This window comes from Sinocyclocheilus grahami, unplaced genomic scaffold (assembly GCF_001515645.1).
Source record: "Sinocyclocheilus grahami isolate Dianchi unplaced genomic scaffold, SAMN03320097.WGS_v1.1 scaffold79.1, whole genome shotgun sequence".
Classification (NCBI taxonomy): domain Eukaryota; kingdom Metazoa; phylum Chordata; class Actinopteri; order Cypriniformes; family Cyprinidae; genus Sinocyclocheilus; species Sinocyclocheilus grahami.
Window position 1 is genome coordinate 1,276,208 of NW_015505258.1, and position 11,567 is coordinate 1,287,774.

At 36.8% G+C, this 11,567-nt stretch overlaps 1 long non-coding RNA gene across 1 annotated transcript in view; it reads right to left on the minus strand.

Moving 5' to 3' along the window:
- LOC107586308 (uncharacterized) overlaps positions 1–9,020 on the minus strand; it is a 19,240-nt gene extending 10,220 nt beyond the window's left edge. Inside the window, exon 1 of the long non-coding RNA XR_001609346.1 lies at positions 9,010–9,020. This is a non-coding gene — a long non-coding RNA (uncharacterized lncRNA). The remainder of the gene's footprint in view (positions 1–9,009) is intronic.
- Positions 9,021–11,567: the final 2,547 nt, after the last annotated feature.

Consider the following 11,567-nt stretch of genomic DNA (forward strand, 5'->3'; position numbering starts at 1 on the left):
CCACTTTTAACAGGGTGTTGCTACTAGGGGTCTGTTGAGACAGTTTTTTCAGCATATGCAGAGCATGCGGTAGCCCTTGTGTGACAGGCCAAGACTTAGTATGATTCTAGGCTCTTGGTCGTATTCCCTTAAAGGAATCTATTCCTGATTCCAAGCCTTGAGCTCTACCCCGGGCCCAGGAGTTCTGGCCCTAACAGGTAAGTTTTTGGGGTATGTAGCCTAGGCCTTTGGCCGTAGGGGATAATGTCACTGACAGCCGTCTTAACGTCCCAGGGGCAACTCCCATGGCTATGGTAGAGTTGGTACTTAGTGCTCGCCATGGTTTCTGGCATGCACTCCCCTCAGCATGGTGGTGTGGGTATACCATTCCCCATAGCGACCCCTAGAGGATGCAGTTCGAAGTTCCCTTGAAAGGGAACGTCTCAGGTTACGTATGTAACCATGGTTCCCTAAGTAGGGAACGAGACACTGCGTCCTCTAGGTTTCCTGCCATGCTTCGAACGCAAGCTTCAGACAAAGAAGTGGAGGATGTGTTCTCATCATTTATACTATAGTCACACCGGTAGTGACGTCATGGCTGTCGCCGGCCAACGTGTTGTTGGTGTTTTTTCAATGTATGCTTCAGACATGGGTCATGACGAGGCGTTCCCCATAGCGACCCCTAGAGGACGCAGTGTCTCGTTCCCTACTCAGGGAACCATGGTTACATATGTAACCTGAGACGTTTTTCTTTTACACCAAAAATCATTAGGATATCAAATAAAAATAATGTTCCATGAAGATATTTTGTAAATTTCCTACCGTAAATATATTAAAGCTTAATTTCTGATTAGTAATATGCATTGCCAAGGACTTCGTTTGGACAACGTTAAAGGCGATTTTCTCAATATTTAGATTTTTTTTGCACCCTCAGATTTCAGATATTCAAATAGTTGTATCTTGGCCAATTTTTGTCCTATCCTAACAAACCATACATCAATGGAAAGCTTATTTAATTAAAATAAAAAAAATTAAAAATGTACCCTTATGACTGGCTTTGTGGTCCAGGGTCACATATGTTCTTTCAAGGGAAGTTGATTCATATTACATTATATTTGCATTCCTAAGCAATATATTTAATCAAAGGAGGTTATTACACCCAAGAGCATTTTAGGAAAGAAAACCTTAAAATGGCTTTTAGGAATAGCACGTTTATATGGAAACAGACCATATCACTGATCATATTACATTATGGAAATTTTAATTTGGAAAGTGTGTATTTAATTCTAAGTAATGTTCTATTGTCATTTCATTCCATATTTATGCATTTTAGTCATGGTTTTATACAGTTTGTTCAGAAATAGCATGCGATTGAACTTCCAGTCACGGTTTGTCTATTTGGTTAATGAGTATTTCCCAACAGACTGCCTTTTAGATCAAGCTTTGTTTAATTACTGAAGACTTTCCATTCCTCTAACAATGCATGATTGTTCATAATCAGTGTTCCTTCCCACTTGCACAGGAGACTCCAGTTTGAAGCAACATTCTCCTCAGAATAATCTTACTCTGATATAGAATACTTTCAATCATATTTTTACGAATATTAAATATTTTTATCATTTTGATATAAAACAGTGTTTAACATGCATATTTTCTTTTCAAATGTAGACATTTTTTTCAGTATACTAAAACAGTATACTTTAATCTTCTAAATACAATTAATAAGACATGTTTATATGGATTTCTTCTACTCATGTAGAGAATTTGAGCTGCTGACTGCAAAATCTGCACATTTTGATCTTCTAAACAAGTTAGCATTATTTCTGTGATGCAGCAGTACAATGCAAGCATTGTTCTCCATTGTTCTTGTTGTTATCCAGCTTATCTTCTTTGTGTGGTGGAGAGCTTTAGCACAAGCTTTCATCTACATTTATGTTAACAAATGTTTACTAATTACTATTACTACTTCTTGTTGTTGTTATCTAACATTTGATATAATATTAGTACTGTCTAGTCTAAAACAATGATCATCAAATCTGCTATAATATTAGACAACAGAGATCTCGGTATATAATATTGACTGTCCAATAATTTTAAATATATTCTATTAGAGCATTTAATGTTATAATATCATGTGGATTTGTTATTATCTATTTTAGTTTTTGATGTTGATTTAATTTATAGATAACGGTTTCAGTATTATTGTTGAGATTACAACAGCTTGACACACTTTGATCCCTTTTTAAATTCATATCTACAACTGCCCTCAATATCCAGCAGATGGCGCTCTCTTATAATTTAACATCTTTTATAAAACCTGGATGTCTGCACCTTCATCAGCAGGATGTTGCCTTAATTATATCAATAATGAGATTTGCTTAGATCCGATAAGAAAGTGTTTTTATTGGGGGGTCTTACAAGGGTACTTGTGATCTTACAAAGGTAAATAAAGAACTGGTGGTTTCAATAAGTTTTAGTATTTATAGTATAGTATTTTTCTTTATTTATGTCTAAAAAGCGTAATATTTTATGTAGGTCTGAGATGTGGGAACAGTGAAGAGAGAGAGGGAAAACATTTTGCATTTTAGATGGGCTAATCAGCCAATATTGTCTTAAATAGCCTGCTTAGCACTTCATCTTTTATAAAATGGGATTTTGACCAAATATATTCAATCTTGATTTTTGTCAAATGTTTTGTGTGTGTATGTGTGTGTGTGTGTGTGTGTGTGTTTGTGAAAAATTACAGTTTTGGACAAGATAATAAAAAAACCCATAAAACTACCTTAAAGTAACTGCAAATGAGCATGTATAGCAAATATCTTCAATAGAAATTCCATGTGGAGCATGCCCCAATCTGCACAATGTTCTCACCTTTTTTCCCCCTTAACTGTTTGCATCTCTGTAATTTACAAACATTAAAAATCTTACCAATAGTGTATCTATTTGAATGGGGAAAGATAAACGAATGATAAATATGATATATATATATCATAACTGCATTGAGATTATGACCTTGGTGTTGAAGCTTTGCAATGCAAAATCCTCATCTAGTCACTGTCTTTTAGCAATTATGTCTCTCTGGATCTGCATCACTTTCTGTCAGATGTCCTCTCATCTAGCCTGTGTAAAAAAAAAAAAAAAGAAAGAAAGAAATCAAAGGCAAATCTCTCCTCAGTCTCACGGCTCCAGTGTTTCAGTTTCCATGGAAACACATTAACCCCTAACCTTGGCATGTTAGGTGGCTATGAATGTGAGCACTAAGTGACTGCTCCTCCCACGCAATGCCCGCTTTTTTCCATTCATGACACCGTTCAAACACTTTTACCCTCAGTGTTTGCTTTCTTGTCTCTGCTAACAGATTGTTGGGGAGCAATATGACTAATCGACTGGACCTAAATGTAAAATCTTGTATATTATCACACAAGTTCACACCTTTGACATCCCAGATATTGCAGTTGCTTCTCAACAGGCTGTCCTAGAGATACCTGGATGGACATAATGTACATTTAATCTGAACATGCAAAAAAAATTAAAAAAGCACTGAAAAATGCTATTCTAACTATGCAATGTTGCTTGCATAGTTCACACAAAAATTTAACTTTGCTGAAAATGTATTTGCCCTCAGGCCATCCAAGATGTAGATGAGTTTTTTAAAAGATTTTTTATGTATGTAGCATGATTTTTTATTGTGATGTAGCATCACAAACAGCTGATAAAAACATCACTATTTCTTTAACAATTAGAACAGATCTGCAACCCACCAACTGGAAACCACTGCTCTACTGTGTATGTACAAATACTGTTTCCCTCAATTAAAACACCTTTGCTCATAGACTGAAGAATTTCTTAAACTTTATTTTACTTTGATCATTATTGTGAGGAATCACATGCTGTTTAGACGGCTGTGAAGGCCCAGCTGGTCCAAGTTACTTCCACTTGACGTCCTCTTCCTGCTGTGAGCTGCTTTCTCATATACTGTCCTGATATAATATGTAAGCAGAGCTTTATTCAGAAGAATCAAGGATTGAGTTTCACTGTAAACAAGCAGCAATTTAAATGAAGTTCCAAACATAGGTTCGGGAGGAGCCTAGTCATTCAGTCTTGTCAATCATCATTACAAGCCTATATAAGCAGCTCTCATTGCACCGTCCCAGCATCAATTCTTCTGGCATCCCTCTCCCTCTCCATCTCCTCCTCTATTTCTGTTTTTCTCGCTCTAGGTAGTACCGCAATGGGGGGTTGAACTCAGCGCTCAAGCCAAGCCTCGGGTTGGAGCCTCCATTAAGGACAGCAAGCCAAGTTTGTTTACCATTAACCATCAGGACTGGGTGGACAGGCGAACTCGTGAATATATACTTTAATGTATTTGAGGAGTTGTATCCATAGGCATTCCCTCCCTGGCCCACTTTAAATCACTTTCATTAGGGAATTAGTGGAAAATCCAGTGTTTTTCTTTAACCTACAGTCTCTCTTTCTCTCTCTGTCTTCCACCCACACCTTCTGCCTTGTTCTTCTGACTAACCTTGCTCTGTGGAGGCTTTAAGTAAAGGATAGATGTCCCTTGTCGAGGTCCTGAAGACCCTGTCAGGGTTTGTTTTAAATATAATATTCGACCTGGCCCATTCAAATTGAAAACGAAAACGACACCAACAATAACCACACCAACGCAGACTGTTGTGTAGTGTGAAATGAACAGCAATCCGATGAATTTGAAAGCAGTATAGCGTATGGGCGACATTATCATTATTGGTGTGAACAGGCTTTTACTGTAGGCTACATGATCACATTTAATACACAGCTAATTAAATAAACACACCAACTTTAAGCAGTAATGTGTTGATATAGTGCATTACAACGTAAAAAATCTTTTATTTTTTTTATTTAAAATTATTTTTAACATATTTATTTTAGGAGTAATCTGCAATCAGAGTGGCTTTAATATGCACTAGTTAGTGAACATTTTTACTATTGTAATAATAACTGTTTTGAAGGTGACACAGTTGTATATGAAAAGAGAATGATAGAAGTTACACTGGAATGAATGATAAAATTAGACAGTTCAATGGTCATCTTACAAAACCTATCATCGCCCACTGCTGTAATTAACCAATCAGAATCAAGTATTCCAAAGAGCCATGTAAAATAAGTTCACTAAACCTCCAACAATAACCACACCAACGCAGACTGTTGTGTAGTGTGAAATGAACAGCAATCCGATGAATTTGAAAGCAGTATAGCGTATGGGCGACATTATCATTATTGGTGTGAACAGGCTTTTACTGTAGGCTACATGATCACATTTAATACACAGCTAATTAAATAAACACACCAACTTTAAGCAGTAATGTGTTGATATAGTGCATTACAACGTAAAAAATCTTTTATTTTTTTTTATTTAAAATTATTTTTAACATATTTATTTTAGGAGTAATCTGCAATCAGAGTGGCTTTAATATGCACTAGTTAGTGAAAATTTTTACTATTGTAATAATAACTGTTTTGAAGGTGACACAGTTGTATATGAAAAGAGAATGATAGAAGTTACACTGGAATGAATGATAAAATTAGACAGTTCAATGGTCATCTTACAAAACCTATCATCGCCCACTGCTGTAATTAACCAATCAGAATCAAGTATTCCAAAGAGCCATGTAAAATAAGTTCACTAAACCTTCTCTCCATGTCGCTTTCAGCTGAATCTGAGGGTTTTCACTGCAGTCCTTGGTCCAAGGTCAAAAGGTCAGAAAGTCTCTCTCAAGCATGTCTGTCTTTCACCCCTAACTCTACAACAGGCCCTCAGCTTCATAATGCAGCAACTGAAGTATCCTAAGCCAAGAGATCTCAGGGCTGCTAACAAAGGCTTGTGAAGCATATGAGAGAGCCCCTTGTCCTTTGCCATGGTTTACAAGGATTTCTGCCCAAATTTGCTGTTTTGAGCCTTCAACACATTGTTGAGGGCTTTGTTTGGAAGGGTGTAGGCACAGCAGTTTTTCCACAATGTCCCAGTGATAGAGTGGGGCTAAATCTAAAGAGTGCCTGAGCAGCTTTCTTGGGGGGAGAGCATTTAATTTTTTTGTCAGGCTGAAAATAAACATGTAGCTGAGTGGATGCTCAGCAGGAGGCCTCTGCCAGGCGAGTCATGTGCAGCTCAGATAGCCTTTGATACTAAGGCTTTATACAATGAACAGTGCTTGAATATAAGATGTCAGGCAGATAATTTGGATTTAGTACAGTCATTATTTCACTGAAGGCCTCAGCAGAATATATTTGGAAGCAAACAAATATTAGAATTGACATAAGTGATGCATCAGTTTTTACCTCTATTTACAGGCTCAAGAATCACTGTTTTTCTTCAGATATTTTAAGAATGAAGAAATGTGATATTGCAAAACATTTTTATCTGCTGCTTTTCATTAAAAAAGTAGCATGATTAAAAACTAGGGAGACTGAATTAAAAGAGCTAATGTTTCTATGATACTAACCCTGTGTTCCAGTTAGCAGACTTTCAACCCCAAATAGTATTTAAGATTTCTAATATCAAATTACTAATTAGGGTGTATATGCAAACAGGGTATTTTGAGTTGAGTTGGGTATTGCATATTTACAAGGTTAAAGGGTTAGTTCACCCCAAAATGAAAATTCTGTCATTAATTACTCACCCTCATGTCGTTCCAAACCAGTAAGACCTTCGTTCATCTTCGGAACACAAATTAAGATATTTTTTATTAAATGTGAGAGCTCTCAGACCCTATAAAGACAACAACGCAACTGTAATGTTCCCAAGTCCAGAAACTTAGTAAGGACATCGGTAAAACAGTCCATGTGACATCAGTGACTCAACTTCATATGCTACGAGAATACTTTTTGAGTGCAAAGAAAACAAAAATAACTTAATTTATTTAACAATTATTCTCCCCCGAGTTACGTCTTCCGCAATTTTGGAGAGTACCCAAGAGCGTAATCGACATAATTAGCGTTGTTTATGTTCGGAGGAGAAAGTGCGCGCATGAACTTAATCTGAGTACTGAAAACTCGTAGCTTCGCAAAACTGAAGTTGAGCCACTGATGTCACATGGACTGTTTTACCGATGTCCTTACTACGTTTCTGCACCTGGGAACATTACAGTTGCATTGTTGTCTATGCAGGGTCTGAGAGCTCTTACATTTCAACACAGGTCTTACAGGTTTGGAACGACATGAGGGTGAGTAATTCATGACAGAATTTTCATTTTGGGGTGAACTATCCCTTTAAGACACATGAATGCCACCACAAAGTTGTAATTATGAGTGGGAAACTTAAACTCATGATTTGCTTTGAGCAATGAGTTTCTGAATTTGGGGGCATATCAGAGAGAAAACACGGTGAATGCAATGAATGCAGTGTCTGTAATTGACAACAGACTCTCAGTTTATTCTTTATTGATCATTTTGTAGAAGTAGAGTATTTTTTGCAGAAAAGGTACATTGCCACCAACAGTCAGTTACCATTAAATCAGACTCGACACACTCAATAGAATGTTATATTATAAGCATTAGTAAATCTTTAATAACTCCCGTGCTGCTTCTAAAATATGTTGTTAATTAAATTGACTGCTTTTACATCGTTCTCCTTAGTTTATGACATCACCACTCAGAGAGCTTTCAATTAAATTGCAGTGCTTTGGGGTACAAGTGTCTTTAGAAAGGTTGGTGAAGCCAGCACAGTGTGTACATGCTATCTTCTTCTTCACACTGGGTATGTTGCTCTCCCCCATTCTGAAGCTGTCAGAGAGCAGCGGTGTTCTGCCACTGGGACAGTGATGTTGTATAGTCTCACTGCTGTGTTCTCCTTCTCAAAGCACTCTTTACTTCATATGACTAGAAACTGCTCACAGGCCACCAAAGAAAACACATTTACCAGTTACCATTTTGCTGAGTCAAAAACTCACACATGCAAGGTCAAATGTATGTGTTTTCTTGTTTAACTGTCCAATGGGTCCCAGTGGAATATTTTATTGCCACCAGTACTTAACCCTTAAAGGGACAGTTCACCCAAAAAATTAAAATTCTGTCATTATTCATTCATTCATTCATTCATTATGTCATTCCAAATCTGTATGAATTTCTTTATTCTGTTGAGCATAAAAGAAGATCTTTTGAGAAATGGTTACCAAAATGGTTCGGTTACCAACATTCTTCAAAATATCTAAATATATTTCTATCATGACAACTCTCTGAAGAATTTAGCATAGTAATTGATATGACAATGTTAATGAATTTGGTCTTAAAAGAGCTAATGTTTCTATGATACTAACCCTGTGTTCCAGTTAGCAGACTTTCAACCCCAAATAGTATTTAAGATTTCTAATATCAAATTACTAATTAGGGTGTATATGCAAACAGGGTATTTTGAGTTGAGTTGGGTATTGCATATTTACAAGGTTAAAGGGTTAGTTCACCCCAAAATGAAAATTCTGTCATTAATTACTCACCCTCATGTCGTTCCAAACCAGTAAGACCTTCGTTCATCTTCGGAACACAAATTAAGATATTTTTTATTAAATGTGAGAGCTCTCAGACCCTATAAAGACAACAACGCAACTGTAATGTTCCCAAGTCCAGAAACTTAGTAAGGACATCGGTAAAACAGTCCATGTGACATCAGTGACTCAACTTCATATGCTACGAGAATACTTTTTGAGTGCAAAGAAAACAAAAATAACTTAATTTATTTAACAATTATTCTCCCCCGAGTTACGTCTTCCGCAATTTTGGAGAGTACCCAAGAGCGTAATCGACATAATTAGCGTTGTTTATGTTCGGAGGAGAAAGTGCGCGCATGAACTTAATCTGAGTACTGAAAACTCGTAGCTTCGCAAAACTGAAGTTGAGCCACTGATGTCACATGGACTGTTTTACCGATGTCCTTACTACGTTTCTGCACCTGGGAACATTACAGTTGCATTGTTGTCTATGCAGGGTCTGAGAGCTCTTACATTTCAACACAGGTCTTACAGGTTTGGAACGACATGAGGGTGAGTAATTCATGACAGAATTTTCATTTTGGGGTGAACTATCCCTTTAAGACACATGAATGCCACCACAAAGTTGTAATTATGAGTGGGAAACTTAAACTCATGATTTGCTTTGAGCAATGAGTTTCTGAATTTGGGGGCATATCAGAGAGAAAACACGGTGAATGCAATGAATGCAGTGTCTGTAATTGACAACAGACTCTCAGTTTATTCTTTATTGATCATTTTGTAGAAGTAGAGTATTTTTTGCAGAAAAGGTACATTGCCACCAACAGTCAGTTACCATTAAATCAGACTCGACACACTCAATAGAATGTTATATTATAAGCATTAGTAAATCTTTAATAACTCCCGTGCTGCTTCTAAAATATGTTGTTAATTAAATTGACTGCTTTTACATCGTTCTCCTTAGTTTATGACATCACCACTCAGAGAGCTTTCAATTAAATTGCAGTGCTTTGGGGTACAAGTGTCTTTAGAAAGGTTGGTGAAGCCAGCACAGTGTGTACATGCTATCTTCTTCTTCACACTGGGTATGTTGCTCTCCCCCATTCTGAAGCTGTCAGAGAGCAGCGGTGTTCTGCCACTGGGACAGTGATGTTGTATAGTCTCACTGCTGTGTTCTCCTTCTCAAAGCACTCTTTACTTCATATGACTAGAAACTGCTCACAGGCCACCAAAGAAAACACATTTACCAGTTACCATTTTGCTGAGTCAAAAACTCACACATGCAAGGTCAAATGTATGTGTTTTCTTGTTTAACTGTCCAATGGGTCCCAGTGGAATATTTTATTGCCACCAGTACTTAACCCTTAAAGGGACAGTTCACCCAAAAAATTAAAATTCTGTCATTATTCATTCATTCATTCATTCATTATGTCATTCCAAATCTGTATGAATTTCTTTATTCTGTTGAGCATAAAAGAAGATCTTTTGAGAAATGGTTACCAAAATGGTTCGGTTACCAACATTCTTCAAAATATCTAAATATATTTCTATCATGACAACTCTCTGAAGAATTTAGCATAGTAATTGATATGACAATGTTAATGAATTTGGTCTTGGTGGAACAGATCTGCTACACTGCTGAATTGTTGCTGCTGTTGGTTATTGCTGTTGTTGTAGATTATTGCTGCTGCTGCAAAGCAAGTACAGGAACTTGCTGCTGCCAATACATACGCCGATACGGTGCTGTGAGTATTTAAGACATACTGCTGCTTCACAAATAGCATACAAATTAACCCGTAGCAGATCTAGCAGATACAGGTGGAGCTGGGGAAGGTGGAGGGTTTCAGAGGAACTCTGAAAGCGCAATGCGAACTGTTACGGTGTATGCTAACTAGCCATTTAAATGTAAAGCAGCAAATTAATTGGCTGCATATGCAGCAACATTAACCAATCAGCTTGTGCCAAGTAGTTTAAGGGGATAGTTTGCGCAAAAATGAAAATTCTGTCATTAATTACTCACCCTCATGTCGTTCCAAACCTGTAAGACCTTCGCTCATCTTCGGAACACAAATTAAGATATTTTTGATGAAATCCAAGAGTTCTCTGACCCTGCATAGACAGCTACGCAACTGAAATGTTAAGTAGGTCACCTGCTTAAGTAGGTGTTTCACTAGTCATCGTGATTTTGATTGGTAGGTCAAACATGCAGATTCAATGAGAAAAAGTATTAAATTCAATACACGTTCTGTTCTGCATCTCTTTTCTTGTTTTAGTAATTTAAGTTTAATTTTGTTCTCTAGCAAATAAAATGATACGAAAATGATCAAATGAACTTTAATGAGGATTGTAAGTGGAAATCAGCTAGTAAATGGCCTAAATCATCCAAACACGGTAGCTGGTTTCTGGTCCAAGCTGGTCTAACCAGCTACAATGCTCAAAAGCATCTTAAGCTTTATATGGAAACTCACTTGTACTTGAAATATTGTCTACCTTGCTTGAATGTAATGAATAAATTCTTTCAAAATCCCAAAATGGCTGCACTAAATTAGAAATAAATATGATAATCTCGGAGAATAACCCTTCGATCATTTTCTAGTTGGCATCTGGCTTCAGTTTGATCTGGCGCAGAAGTTCAAATATTTAGATAAGTTGCTGCATCCATACTTTCCACATTTGCTTTGTCATTTGTTTTCAATGAGCATTTCCTTTTTCTGGTGCCATCTCAGGCTTAATGTCAATGTTGAGATGGAAATATGGATTTCAGATAAGTAAGCACCTTTCACCACTGCAATTATGGCCAAACTCACATGTTGATATTTCCAGACAGTATTGATCTCTGGTCTCCAACTAAGGGTGTCCATTTACGTAATAATATCAACATGAGAAGGTGCCATTTGTGCTTTCTGTTTATCTAAGTGCTTAATTACCTTTCCTATAGGCTGTAAACAATGCCGTTTCCATTACGTCAAAGCAATTTCTAGCATTGTTTAAACAGAAAGACTTGAGGGATGATATTAATGGCAAACTTTGATATTCTCAGAATGAAATAAAAGCATTTAAATAGAGCAGCTGTCCAAATACTTAGTAGTTTCCCTGAACTTACATTCTGAAAATTAATATGTAATT